At 44.7% G+C, this 15,779-nt stretch overlaps 1 pseudogene; it reads left to right on the top strand.

The window, feature by feature from the left end:
- LOC122941135 overlaps positions 1-14,664 on the top strand; it is an 83,737-nt pseudogene extending 69,073 nt beyond the window's left edge.
- Positions 14,665-15,779: the final 1,115 nt, after the last annotated feature.

Genomic DNA, 15,779 nt, shown 5'->3' with positions numbered 1-15,779 from the left:
TTATGAACTGATGAGATAAGAGAGACTCTTGCCGGACCAGAAGGATGGGATCGGGGATGGATCAGTAATGAGCATTAGAGCTACACTTTGACTCAGACGCCAGCAAGGTGGAGGTGGAGTACTGCTATGGGCTGGTATTAGTAAAGATGAGCTACTTGGATCTCTTCGTCTTGAAGATGGACTCAAAATCAACTCCCAAACACTATACTTTCCTCAAGCAGTGATACTAGACCAAGTCTGCATCTGTCAAGAAAACCATGTTTTTCCTGCAAGACAATGGTCCATCGCTGCATTGCTAGTCAGCTGAAAGCCTTAAAGATTAAAGAATAATGACATGGCCATTTCTCATCCTGACTTAAACCCTATAGAGAACTTTTGGGCCCTTCTTAAACAGGAGATTTACGGTGCAGGAAAACCATCCGCCTCTCTGAACAGTGTCTGGGAGGCTGTGGTTGCTGCTGCACGAAAAGTTGATCGTCAACAGATTAAGAAACTGAGACGCCTATGGATGGAAGGCTTATGACTGGTATTGAAAAGAAGGGGGGCTATATTTGTCACAGATTATTTTTGTATGTTAGAAATGTTTATTTGTACATTTTAGTTGTTTCTTTAGTATTCTCACCTTAATAGAGGTAAATAAACAAGTGAGATGGAAACATTCTCCTTTTTCAGTTAGTTACATAATAATTCTGCAAACTAAGGGCCGTATTAGACCGGCAGATGAAGTGTTCCTTCCCGAAAATCGCCTGCTCATCAGTGGAGGACACTGCTTCATTTACATGCAGCGATCTCCTCCACAGTATGGAAAGGAGTGATGGCTAATGCCATCTCTGGTCCCCATTCAAAATCATTTGCCAGCAGAAGAGCGTGATTAGATGGCACGATCTCCCATCGCAAACAATGAGTTTTTTTTGGCATGCATAAAAATTGCGATTGCACAATGAACAAGCGTTTGCTCTTTCATTGTGTAATTGGTGGCATTTTTACACAGGCAGATCAGATCATCGCTAACGAGCATTCCTAAGAACGCTTGTTATAATGATCTGACCCTCTGCATGTCTAATACATCTCTAAGGCCTCTTTCACACGGGCGTCATGTTTTTTGCACGGATAAGATGCAGGTGCGTTGTGGGAAAATGCACGATTTTTCAGCGAGAGTGCAAAACAGTGTAATGCGTTTTGCACGCGCGTGAGAAAAATTGCATGTTTGGTACCCAAACTTCTTCACAGAAGTTCTGGTTTGGGTTAGGTGTTCTGTAGATTGTATTATTTCCCCTTCTAACATGGTTATAAGGGAACATAATAGCATTCTTATTACAGAATGCATAGTAAATAGGGCTGGAGGGGTTAAAAAAAAAAATCTCGCCTTAATCCACTTGTTCGCGCAGCCCAGCTTCTCTTCTGTCTTCCTTCTTCAGGACCTGGGTAAAGGACCTGTGGTGACATCACTGCGCTCATCACATGATCTTTTACCATGGTGATGGATCATGTGACGGGCCATGTGATGAGCGCAGGCAGTGACGTCACCACAGGTCCTTTACCCAGGTTCTGAAGAAAGAAGACAGAAGAGAAGCATGTTATAAGGGAAAATAATAATTGGGTCTCCATCCCTATCATCTCCTAGCAACCGTGCGTGAAAATCGCACCGCATCCGCACTTGCTTGCGGATGCTTGCGATTTTCACGCAGTCCCATTCACTTCTATGGGGCCTGCGTTGCGTGAAAAACGCACAAAATAGAGAATGCACAAGTGATGCGTGAAAATCACCGCTCATGTGCACAGCCACATAGAAATGAATGGGTCCGGATTCAGTGCGAGTGCAATGCGTTCAACTCGCGCATCGCATCCACGCGGAAAACTCGCCCGTGTGAAAGGGGCCTAAGAGTTTCTTAATAATTATGCACGCACAGATTTTCTCCCAAAAAAATAAAAATAAATCACTTATACTTTCTTAAATATTCAGATTTGAGGTTTATTAACATTTTCGGACAGCACTGTAGTTGTTCAATAATGAAATGAATCCTCAAAAATACAACTTGCCTAATTGTGCACATAGTGGAGAAAGGGGGGAAGATATGAAATAACTAAAGTAGAGCTGAGATGGAGATATCTGTAATGGAATACTTTGTCCCTCAGGTTGGAATAGTTGGAAGGACGGGAGCTGGAAAATCTTCCCTTACGAATTGCCTCTTCCGGATCATCGAGGCAGCAGGGGGGAAGATAATCATTGATGGTCTGGACATCTCCGCCATTGGCCTCCACGATCTGCGCAACAAACTAACTATAATTCCTCAGGTAATTTTAAGTTTAAAAATACAATAAATGTCAGTGGCTCACCTGCATGTGTTACCGTGAGATGGTGCTCACTCCAAGGGCAACACCCCAAGCCCTTAAAACGTAAGAACAAAAGTAAATGAAAATTGGAGGGCACTCAATTATCAGGAAGTCAAATGGAGATTTGACACATTTATTTGAAAGGCCGCTTAGCTTTTATTACTATTTTTTTTAGATATATTTTTTTATTCTAATAAGGTTTTTTATTCTAATAAATAAGTTTTTTTAACCTTATTTATTAGAATAAAAAACCTTATTTATTAGAATAAAAAACCTTTATTTATTAGAATTAAAAATATATTAAAAAAATTGTAATAAAAGCTAAGCGGTCTTTACAAAACACTAGACTGTGGTCTCAATGGTACTAATACCCTATTTCAGGGAAATTCTTCTGTGGATCCTTGTGTAGATGGTCCACGCAGGATATCAGTGCTCCCCCTTGATATGGGGTAGGAATTTGCTGCTATAATGAGCACTATCTCCACCGGGAGCATAAACCCAGTGTTAACCACAGAGGATAATTGGATTGCAATAATGAATACTAGTATACAGTATAGCACAGATATTTTTTTTAAATTGTATTCATTTTGAGCTAAAAATATTTTTTTCAATTGGTCTTTATTAAAAATATGGAGCTATTTTTCTGTACGGAGATGCTCTAGTAGAAGCCTTTGGATTTTCTCTCTTTTTCGTCAGTTGGGGAGCTGACAGGCTCCATATCTGTGCTCTCTAACATTATAAACAACCATCAAAGCTCAATTCTTAGGGCTCATGCACATGATTGTATGTATTTTGCGGTCCACAAAACACGGATCTGCAAAAAATACGGATGTTCGTGTTCATTCTGTATTTTGCGGAACAGAACAGCTGGACCCTAATAGAACAGTCCTATCCTTGTCCGTAATGCGGACAATAAAAGAACATGTTCTATTTTTTTGCGGAACTACTATGCAGACATATGGAAATGGAATGCACTCCTTCCATTTTTTGCGGACCCATTGAAATGAATACATTCGTGTGCATGAGCCCTTACTGATAAGAATGTGGCCTAAATAAGTGTTGATGACCCCTTTGTACATTAGACAATAAGGTAATTAGATGACTGGCTCAAAGTGAAAAACAATATTTTTTATAAAGGACAATTAAAAATATGAATTTTAGCCAAAAATGAGTAAAATGCAATCATAAACAAAAATTGCTTCCGAAGGTGTACATGGCCTTTAATAATGCGAGACTTTGGTGATAACTCATTTCACCTCGCCGGAGCCCATACATTTGAATACTGTACGGAGACTAATCTCCGTACAGTATTCAAATGAAGTTTTGACCGAAGCGACTTCAGATCTTGGGTCCAAAGCTCGCTTCACTCAAAACTAGTTATAAATGGCACATGGTAGGTGCGATCCCTGGTACAGATTTAGCAATGGGGCCAAGAGAGCTCCAACGTACACCTCTGTGGCCCATAACAGATGTATACCGGATTCAGGGAGCTCATGTACATTATACCATCAGCAGATCCCACTGAAAATGATGAGATTGGCCCACAGTGATGTAAAGTCACAGTGTGGCACTTTTCAGTTTGCACTTATGAAACCTAACACTAGGTGGCAGCAGTTACACAACTAAAGCCATAGTGAGCGGCGACTGATTACTCAGCGAAAAATTACATTTGCGTTTCTCCACTTTCTTGATTGAGATTTCCTGGCAAGATTTACCTTTTTAAAATTAAATTTCACAGGTGGCTTAATACTTATATATACTAACTTATATCTAATATATAAGGATTACGTCGCTGACACATAGTATTTGGATTATTGTTTGATGTTGGCAACGTTTCAAGCAATGTGTTACAACAAACATCCATTGTTCTGTGAGCTGGAAATTATTAGGATTAGAGATGAGCGAATTTCCGCTTATGAAATTGGTTCACACTTCGTTTGTTGGTTAAAGGTGAATTGCGTTATGGAGTCGTTACCACAGACCATAACGCAATTCTATGCCTTTAGAGGCATTCCTTTATTCATTACGTCATAATAGAAGTCTATGGGCTGCAAAACGGATCCATCCCGTTTCCGTTATGCAGGGGTGGACTAACGCAATTCGCCTTTAACCAACAAAAGAAGTGTGAACGAATTTCAAAATATGAAATTCGCTCATCTCTAATTACGATGCCAGAACTGTGTATGCTCGAGCACAATTGAACAGAAAATCAATGGAAGACCTGAGCAGTAAACCAGGCACCCCCTGCCCTCAAGAAGAGTGTCTGGTTCACAGAAAAAGGTGTCAACTCATTTGCATAATTGTGGGCATATGCTAATTAGCTGAATCTGCTAGTTTTTTTCAGCTGAAACACTATTTGCGCTAAAAATTCGCGATTAGAATATTCGCGATTAACACTACTCATGAACAGCACCATCTATTGGTTTCATATTCTTATGACAAGACTATAAATCCAATAGATGGCGCTGTTCATGACTCGGAAACAGCGCCATCTATTGGTTTCATAGTCCTTATTTTTTTTGTACATTTTATTAGGTTTTGATATAATTTGCACATTTACATTCAAAGCTACATATTGGCTCAAATTACAGGGCATATTCCTTTTTTACAGATACGTGCAGTGAGAAACAAAGCTAAAACGCATATAAACAGTGCAATAATCCTTTCCCTAAACATTTCCCTCCCCCTTCTATACAGGTGATGTGGTATAAAGTTTTCTTTTTATTATAGGTATTCCTGGAGGTGTACAGTATCTCATTTCGGAGGTCATGTGGATTTATTGTCGTGTAGTCTCATGGTAGTGCGTCTTTATGTAAGGGTTGATGATGCTTTATATGTTATTGGTTTCACAGTCTTATGACAAGACTATGACTAAAATAGATGGCGCTGTTCATGAGTAGTCTAGATCGCGAATATTGTAATAGCAAATTTTTATCGCATATTTTCCATGCAAATGGTTTTTCAGCTGAAAAACAAGGCAGATTCTGCTCATTTGCATGTCTTTCCCATATGCCCATGTTTATGCAAATGAGTTTACATGACAAAACTGTATAGAAAGGTTATTGAATATTATGTTAGGACAATCGGAAAACTTGTGTCACCCTAATGATATTGATCTAGGTGCGCAGGTCCACCCAAGCCATCCAACAGATATGAAGCAAGTTTGAGGCTTACTGGCTCTCAGTCAGATGAGAGCTGGTTTGGAATGTCTCATAGCGCACAAGGCTGCCATTGTGAGGTATGCTGACTGTTATCTGCCTCATGGATAGATGGGTGGCTTGCACATACCTGGCTTTTGGCATATAGCTTTTGTATAGTTGTCTATTGTATGTCATAGGTATTAGGAGTCCAAGATGCATCCAGATGTCCTCCCAATGCTGTTTCCAAACCATGTTTGTGGTGGTTCCATCAATTTTTTACCTTTTTTTATGTAAACCAGACACACTCTTCATCTCTTCAAAGGAGGGGGTGCCTGGTTTAATGCTTGGGCAGTGGCGTACATACAGGGGTCGCAAGGGTCGCATTTGCGACCGGGCCCGGCACTCCAGGGGGCCCGGCCGCCTGTGGACTCCCCTGGCCCTTGCAGTCAGTGTTCCCTCAAACTAAGCTGTGCGGGCGGTCGGCCGCGCAGCAATTATTTGTGGCCCCGCTGAAGCTGCTGGCAAAATGCCAGGGCCCGGCAGTCAATGTCAGAAAAATCTCTGTCATGCGCCTCCTGCCCCGTCTGCGTGCTCCTCCCACTTTATGAATGAAGCAGGCAGGCGGGGCAGGAGGCGCATGACAGAGGATGCTCAGGGAGAGATGCCGGCTCGTGGATTCTCCCCCCCCCCCCCCCCGCAGTGCAGCATGGCACATATGCCCGCCCCGCTGCCCTGACAGCTGCCGCCCCGTGCTCTGGATCTCAGCAGCAGAAGAAGCGCGGGGAGGAGCTGGGCCATGATCGTGGAGCAAAATGTCCTGCAGGCTGCAGCAGAACTTCCAGAAGGTAGGAGCTTCCCCCGGTGTGTGCACAGCGCCGGGCACTGCACCGGCCCTGCCGCGAGTGTCCCCACCTCCTCCCTCCCCACTGATAAATTACTAGAAGCCAGGCACTTATGGGGGATCTGTGGAGGGCACTTATGGGGGATCTGTGGATGACACATATATAGCACAGATCCCCCATAAGTGCCCTCCACGGATATATCCCATAACAGTGCCCTCCACGGATATATCCCATAACAGTGCCCTCCACGGATATATCCCATAACAGTGCCCTCCACGGATATATCCCATAACAGTGCCCTCCACGGATATATCCCATAACAGTGCCCTCCACGGATATATCCCATAACAGTGCCCTCCACGGATATATCCCATAACAGTGCCCTCCACGGATATATCCCATAACAGTGCCCTCCACGGATATATCCCATAACAGTGCCCTCCACGGATATATCCCATAACAGTGCCCTCCACGGATATATCCCATAACAGTGCCCTCCACGGATATATCCCATAACAGTGCCCTCCACGGATATATCCCATAACAGTGCCCTCCACGGATATATCCCATAACAGTGCCCTCCACGGATATATCCCATAACAGTGCCCTCCACGGATATATCCCATAACAGTGCCCTCCACGGATATATCCCATAACAGTGCCCTCCACGGATATATCCCATAACAGTGCCCTCCACGGATATATCCCATAACAGTGCCCTCCACGGATATATCCCATAACAGTGCCCTCCACGGATATATCCCATAACAGTGCCCTCCACGGATATATCCCATAACAGTGCCCTCCACGGATATATCCCATAACAGTGCCCTCCACGGATATATCCCATAACAGTGCCCTCCACGGATATATCCCATAACAGTGCCCTCCACAGACGGCAGTACAGCAGGATTGCCATCCAAAATCAGCCTGTCCCGCACAAAATGGTACTGATAGGAGGCATGTTGGGTGAATGGTAGGGGAGGTAGTGGGGATGGGGTGGAGGCAGGTTGGGGGGTGGCGGCAGCGGCGGCGGGTTGGGGCCCCATGGATCAGTTTTGCACCGGGGCCCCATGGATTGTGTGTACGCCACTGTGCTTGGGTTCTCCCATTGACTTCCATTGTGCTCGGGTGCTCGATGAGTCATATTCGAGGGCACTATGAAACAAATCTGCCTCTCAATAAACAATGTGGTATGTGCGACAAAAATAATCCAGTAATCTAGGCAATAATAGGGGAATATAGTTGCACTTGTGCTGTGTAAATGTGATCGTCCTATCTCCATCCACAGAGACAGGGAAACAGCGCTATCTGCAGCTACTATTATTTACAGGAAGAGGCAGTGCTAGTTGTATCTATTTGATTAAATTATTTATAGGAATAGGAAGACAATATCATCTGGGCCTACATCATTGAAAGGGAGGCAGTACTATCTGTGCCTACATCATTTATAGGAATAGACAGGACGGCAGTACAGTCTGTGACTATCATTTACAGAGAGACAGGGAGGCAGTACTATCTGTGCCTTCATCATTTACAGGAATAGACAAAGGTAGTACTGCCTGTGACTATATCATTTACAGAGACTGGAAGGTAGTACTATCTGCCTTCATCATTTACAGGGAGTGAGTACTATCTTTATCTACATTTATAGGAATAGACAGGAAGGCAGCACTATCTGTGCCTATATCATTTACTTAGAGAGAAAAAGTGCTGTCTGGGTCTAAACCATTCACATGGAGAAACAAGAAGGCAGTACTATATGTGCCTACATTATTTACACGGAGAGACAGGGAGGTAGTAAGGTAATACTGTTAGTGCCTATGTCAGCCATAGAGAAGGACTGGAGTAAATACTGTTTGTGCCTTCAGCATTTATACGAAGAGACAAGGAATGAGTACTGTCTGTGTCCACAACATTCACAGGGAGAAGCAAGGAGAGAGTACTGTAGGCGCCTCCATTATTCACAAGGAGGGCAGTGCTGTGTGTGGCTACATCAATCATAGAGAGGCCGTGAGGAAATATTGTTTCCCCATCATTCACATGTGAGACAAGGAGACAGCACTATATGTGCTTACAAAATTTATATGGAGCGATAAGGAGACGGTAACATCTGTGACATTATTTACAGGGATAGATGGGAGGTAACAAAATATTACATCATTTTGAAGGCAAATGGACATCCTTGACATGCATATTCGGCTACACGTGGAAGGGTTGGTGGCAGGTTACCACAGCAGCTTGGCTCCCGTAAAGCAATAGTGATATCATTGCCTTGCAGTCCATTGGCCTTTCCACTTAGTGCACTTTTGCTCTGTAGGACCCGGTGCTGTTCTCTGGGACACTGAGGATGAATTTGGACCCGTTCAATCAGTACACGGATGAAGAAGTATGGAAAGCTCTTGAACTCTCTCACCTCAAGCCATATGTAGAAGAGCTGCAGGAAAAGCTCTTCTACGAAGTAAGTGAAGGAGGAGAGAACCTAAGGTAAGAGCACAGCCGCACTGAGGAGTCTCCTATCTTGTGTTGATCCCTGCAGGCTCCTTCTGACATAGAGAAATCCTGAGACGTATTTTGCCTAAACTCCTGTCTGAATGATGCTTATGGCACAATGAGATGAAGCAGATTTCTTAGTTACACACCAGACAGGACTAAGGGTACTTTCACACTTGTGTTGCTGGATTCCGGCAGGCAGTTTCAGCAATCTGTAGGCAAACGGACAGCATTTGTAGACTGATCCGGATGCAGATCCGTCTTACAAATGCATTGCAATACCGGATCCGTCTCGACAGTTGTCATCCGTAAAAACGGATCTGGTGTTTATCTTCACATTTGCCGGAACACTTGGGGCCGGATCTTAAGGCTTTTAAATGTAAAATAATGCCGGATCCGGAATTTCGGCAAGTTTTCCGGAATTTTGGACGAAGAAACTATGCTGCGGTATTTTCTCCATACAAAAACTGAAGACATCCTGATGCATCCTGAACGGATTACTCTCCATTCAGAATGCATTAGGATAAAACTGATAATTTTTTTTTTCTGGTATTGAGCCCCTAGGACGGCATTCAATACTGGAAAATTTTAACGCAAGTGTGAAAGTACCCTAAGGCTACTTTCACACTTGCGGCAGGACGGATCCGACAGGCTGTTCACCATGTCGGATCCGTCCTGCCGCCGGACCACCGCTCCGTCCCCATTGACTATAATGGGGACAGGGGGTCGGAGCTCCGGCACAGCACGGCAAAAGCCGCCGGACTAAAAAGTCGGACATGCAGGACTTTTTAGTCCGGCGGATTGCGCCGTGCACCGCCGTGCTGCGCCGGAGCTCTGCCCCGTCCCCATTATAGTCAATGGGATGGAGCGGTGGTCCGGCGGCACGGCGAAATAGCGGCAGGACGGATCCGTCCTGCCGCAAGTGTGAAAGTACCCTAATACTGTTATTATCCATAGTTCAAGTCCTGAGGGGGCAGAGCATGACACAAGGATTCTCTATTTGGTGTCTGGCACTGCCCCTCAGGGCACTATGTGCAATACAACGTATAATTTTTTCATGGAGTATTAATTTACATTATCATTTTGTACAAGTTGTTATTACTGATTAAGGATTCGCATTGTCTTGCATTTCCCTCACAAATGTTGTTGTGTGCAGTGTCGGGCAGAGGCAGCTGGTGTGTCTGGCTCGAGCGCTACTTCGCAAATCCAAGATCCTCATTATGGATGAAGCGACGGCCGCCGTGGATCTGGAGACGGATAATTTAATCCAGAGGACCATCCGCAGTGAATTTGCAGACTGCACAGTGTTGACCATTGCACATCGGCTGCACACCATCATGGACAGTAACAAGTGAGGACACTGCTTATCATCCCTTCTCCTTAGGCACAGAGTCAAAATGAACCTAGAACATAGTCGAGGGCATGACTTTTATTTTGGGTTTTCAGGCATGTTGATGTCCATGGTGGACAAAGCAAAATGCCACTGTGACACATTGTGTGGGCTGTCTATACATTTACAGACGACTCAGAAGTTCGTATACAATGAGCTCCCTCTAGTGGTTACAGGGGTTTTCCAGAATCAGAATACCGATGGCCTATCTTCAGTACTCTCTCTACAACACTCTTGAGGTTGGACTCTTGGCTTCCCACCGAATGGCTGTAGCAAGTGGCATAACTACCATGAAGGCAGAACATGTCACTGCTATGGTGGCCCAGGGTGAGATGGTGCCCTGGGCTGAACTCCTTCAAGTAGGTGGCTTCAAGTAAATTCCTTGAACCTAAGTGCATAGAGATTTGTACAACTTCCATTGAGTGCAGTTAGTAGCAATATAAATTCCTAAATACTGAGCTCCCCCTACTGGTGCCTGCAGACTGTTTTTTTTTTTTTTAATATACTACAGTATGTGAGGGGAAACAGAAGGTTTAGAGCTGTGTGGACTGTGGAGGAGATGTATTTATGGTTCAATCATATTTATTGAAGCAAAAATGAAAATGAGTTACAAAGTCACATAACAAGTGAGGAAAAGGGCAATATAGCCTGTGCCCAATTATAAAGGAAACATGACTATCATAAGTATGCAAATAAGTGTGACGAATCTGAACAAATAAGACCAAGACAAGGGCTGGAAAACAGGGGGTAAGGAGATACGGGGGGGGGGGAGAGGGAGAGGGTATGTGAAGAAAAGAAACCTGAACTTCACCAGATACAACAACCAGTATCTAGCCAAGTGTGAAATAGAGCAGAGCTTCTGAATTGCAGCCAAGGGTCCCATGTTTGCGAGTATGAACGCGTCTGATTGTGGGCCTCAGCTCTTCCATCCGGACCAGAGTGTCTAAAGCGTGGACCCAAGTAGATCTCCTCAGGCTCTCTGCTGATTTCCACTGGCGTGGTATGATCTGTCTTACGCTGGGTTCACACCTGAGCGTTTTACAGCGCGTTCCTACGCGCTGTAAAACGCACAACAGGCAAGAACCAATGATTCCCTATGGGAAGGGTTCACACCTGGGCGTTTTACAGCGCGTACAATCGCGCTGTAAAACGCCCGACGCTCAAACAAGTACAGGAGCTTTTTTTGGCGCGTTTGACGCGCGTTTGACGCGCGTTTGGGCCATAGACTCTTTGGACAACACTGCTGTCAATCACCCAAACGCGCGTCAAACGCGCGTTCACTATTAAAAAAACGCGCATAAAACGCGCGACAAAAACACGCATAGAAACGCGCGTTTGAGAAACGCCTAGGTGTGAACCCAGCGTAACAGCCTGCACAAATAGCCTAAGGGCACCTTTCTTTCCAAGTTGAATTCTACCCGAGTAGATAGAAAGGAGAGCTATCTGAGGAGACGGTGATATAGAGGTCCGGTACAAAGCGTTATATAGAGCAAAAACATCCTGGGGTTGCCACAGAGGGGCAACCCCAGGACAGCCCCACCAGATGTCGAGCATGGAGCCCACTGCATCGTGGCATCGCCAACATGTATTGGGAACAGAAGGATAAAACTGATGTAGCTTGACCGGAGTCCTATACCACCGTGTAAGGATTTTATAGTTTAACTCTTGTAGGCGGCAAGAAACCGTCTACTTATGAGTGAACAGAAGGGAGCGATTCCATTGTTCAGCGGAAATGGTAACCGCTAATTCACCCTCCCAACCAGACACAAACCCCACATCCTTCAACTGTTCGGTTAACGTGCCATGCCCTACCTCCCCGGCACCGATCAGACCGTAGATCAAAGATATGCCATGACAAGGTCCTGATGCTGCTGTGCAGAGTTTTTCAAAGTTAGTCAGAGGGGCGGATAGTTGCGAACCAGGAGCCAAGGAGCTTACGAAATTGCGGAGTTGAAGGTATCTGAACCAACGACCCGGGGAGTCAGAAGAGATATGCGATAGGTCACTGAAGGGTAGAAGGGTTGAATCCCTGAATATGTCTTTAATTAAGATCTGTGAAAGGGAGGAAATCTGAAAAGCCGGTAAGGACCCAATATAAGAAGGTAGGCCAGGGTGTATGGCAATAACCGTGAGAGGGCCTGGTATCGTGGCTAGTGCGGTTTTAGAAGCAAATTTACCCCAGGAATGCACCAATGTCTGGAGCAATGGTGATTGCAGGGTCTGCGTGACAGTGGAGGAGATGTATTTAGACTTGTGCAGGTAGATCAGGCATCCTCAAACTGCGGCCCTCCAGCTGTTGCAAAACTACAACTCCCAGCATGCCTGAACAGCCTACAGCAGGGCATTGTGGGAGTTTAGTTTTACAACAGCTGGAGGGCCACAGTTTGAGGATGCCTGAGATAGATGGACTGATGTAAACTATCAAGAAGCCACAGCACTCGAAAGAATGAGACCCCAGGTGACATGTGGCCTTTAAGTAACTTTAATGGTAGAGAATGGGCTGTGACTCAGGATAAGTCATTCACAGGATACAGCACTTTCTCCTCAAGAGCTGCATTCAGCTACACAACAAATGGAGGAAGCCGTTCACAACTGGGTCCCCTCCTACCAAAGCAGGTGTTTGTCCTGCCTGTATGGTCAGGGGCGGATTGGCCACAGACCTTACAGGCAAATTTCCTGGTGGGTCGATGCCAAGGGAGAGCCTCAGTCCACCTCATAGCCACTCAGTGGAAGTTTTTGGGGATGTATTTTGTGATGGGCTGTGGTATTTGGCTCTGTTGGGGTGGTACAATGTGCCACAATATGATGTTGCTGGCTCTGCCTTCCATCAGTTTGGACCAGACTACAAAATGGGGCCACTTTTAGTTCCAAGTCCACCCCTGCGTATGGTAGATAGGTCATTGCCTTGTTCACATTACAAAAACTGTAGAGATCATTGTAATAAGGGAGTTCAGCTCTGCAGTGATGGATGTGTCTGTTCAGTGCTGACCAGTTCTATATAATCTATATCAGTTGCAGGAATTCATAGTATTTTTGTCTTTTTCGTTTGCAGGGTCATGGTGTTGGACTCAGGAAAGATAATAGAATATGGAAGTCCGAATGACCTCCTGGTGAGAAAAGGACACTTTTCCTCTATGGCCAGAGATGCTGGTATTGAAAGCACCAACATCACATCACTGTGAGATCTGAAGGATCTAGATGTGTGTGTGATGAGACCTTAAGACTCTCTGAACATCGACTACAGCCAACCCAAGACAAGTCATGAAGCACTGTGAACTTTGGGAACGTTGATTGCAAAGAGGTATCGCCCAAGGAAGTGAGTGGCTCCCTTAAAAATCTGACCTTTTAACAATCCTTGGGACATGACAGGGGAAAATTGCCAATAGTAGAAAAAAAGCCCTTTAAGGAGACCCAGCACTGCATCTAAGGCATTGCACCCAGCCAGCCAGAATCCAGCTTCATACTGATGAGGGGGCAAGCACCTTGAAACAGCTATCTGCAGATGGGTATTTGACTTGGAAACACCATCTCTTATATCAGTGGTCTCCAAACTGTCACTCAACAGTGATAGTCTAGAATTTTAAGTAATTTTGTCACCAGACAGATCATTTAAAGGGATTGTCCAGTTTAGGACCCTCATCTATTAACTGCAAGAAGCATCTCTTGCTCTGGAGGACATGTTATATCCATGCATTAAACAGGCAGCTCACTGATTTCAGTTGGAAAAGGTGTAATGCTTCACTTCTCCTGTAGAGGCACTGCAGGCAAACTGAACACTTGTTGCTGGATTCTCCCACGAATCACAGCTGATGGGGGCTGTAACAAGCTTACCATCGGAGGCCCCGTGTAATAAAATGAAATTAAAAATTACTATTAGAGTCCAGGACTATTCTGCAGCAGCATCAGACGCAAGCACACAACGCCATTAATGCCAGGGACGTTATACATAGAATATCTCCTGCTTGATGTGTAGTGAAGCTATCATTGGCCTCATCAGAGCAAAGCTCATGCACCTGAAGAGTCCTGGAACCTTTCCTGGTAAGGGCGGGTTCGCATTGGCGTTACGGAATTCCATTATAACTTGACAGGACTATTTATTCCGTCATGTATAACGGAAACAAACTGAACCGTTGTATCCCCATAGACTTATAAGGACAGAGCAAAATGGAATACCTCTTAAAGGTTTCCGTTTTGCATTCCATCCTAAAACTCTGTTATATTCCATGATAACGGAACCTATAACTGAATTCTCCCCTAAGTTTGAACTTCATTTACTTTATTTTGTGGGGGCAGGTAGGTTTTCCATGGGTAGGTTTGGGACCCTAAACCCCAGCTGCATAATGGTATGCTGATTGTCTAGTGGCCCCAAACCAGTTGACCATTTCCCTTGGACGGCAATTTTTGTAACTTATATGCATGTATTTATGGCTGAACAACACTTTTTTTTTTGCAACAGTTTATTAAACATTTTGCACCATTTGGTTTCTGTCCTCTCCTGAATGATCTTCTAAGGTTTGTTTCATATTTGCCGATCCGGCAGGCTGTTCCACCGGGTAGCAGCCTGCCATATCTGGCATTGCCGGATGCTGTCAGGCAGACCAGGCAAATACCACTGCATGCAGCACTTTGTTTGTCCGTCCGATTTCCGTTATTCTATGCCACAACAGCCTGCCGGCAGTGTGAAACAGGCCTAAGCTGACCAAATAATACAAACGCACAACGTCATCAACATAGCTGAGGTTTATTGGTTCCGTTATAGCATTGCACAATAGAATCAAACTGTATTTTCCTCACTGAACCACAGCCTCTAGAAATGAGCAGGATCCCCCCCCCCCCCGCAAAGTATCCTTCTCCTCTCCCGCTTCCAGGAAAAAAAAATAATAAAATACACAACAGTATAAAACAAAATACACAAAATGTATCATACAACATTTGTTCATGAACAGTAAAACGGCATCGATAAAAAGAACTCGCATCCCCTAAAAAGGTGCCTATGTGGAAATGTGCAAAGGCTAGGTCTGTAAAAACACATTTATACAATGAGAAAAATAAAACACGTAAGGATACAGCGCAGGATATTCCACTCCCTTCAGTAGTCAGGTCTGAACGGCCATCCTGTTACTTGCTACAAGTGTCAGGTCTGTGTGATACACATAGTATATAATGCTTCATTTCATAGGAAATCGTAGATTCTACAAAAGTCTCTTGCCTGACCCCTTCCAGGCTGAAAAGGACCAGTCAATGCATTAAAAAAAAAATCCTCAAAAGAATGGAAGAGCCTAGACGTAAGCGGAGTGCCATGATGGCTTGAAATCTTGGTAGGACAGGAGCCTCTATAACCTTTAAAGCCTCATGCAGACGTCCAGTGGAACGCGGTCCGTGAGATACCGGACTGGCATACTGCTTAGTGCAGGAGCGCACGGAGTCATTGGTTGCTATGACACTGTACGCTTTGTGCCGCCGCAGTACAGTAATGCACTTGTATAGATCATACCAGTGTATTAATGTAAAGCGGCGGATGGCAATAAGCGCACGGCGTCATCGCAACCAATGACGCAGTGCGCTCCTTCACTAAGCAGG

Source organism: Bufo gargarizans, chromosome 6 (genome assembly GCF_014858855.1).
Source record: "Bufo gargarizans isolate SCDJY-AF-19 chromosome 6, ASM1485885v1, whole genome shotgun sequence".
Classification (NCBI taxonomy): Eukaryota; Metazoa; Chordata; class Amphibia; order Anura; family Bufonidae; genus Bufo; species Bufo gargarizans.
The sequence above is the reverse complement of the archived record's forward strand: the minus strand, read 5'-3'. Positions and strand labels throughout refer to the sequence as shown.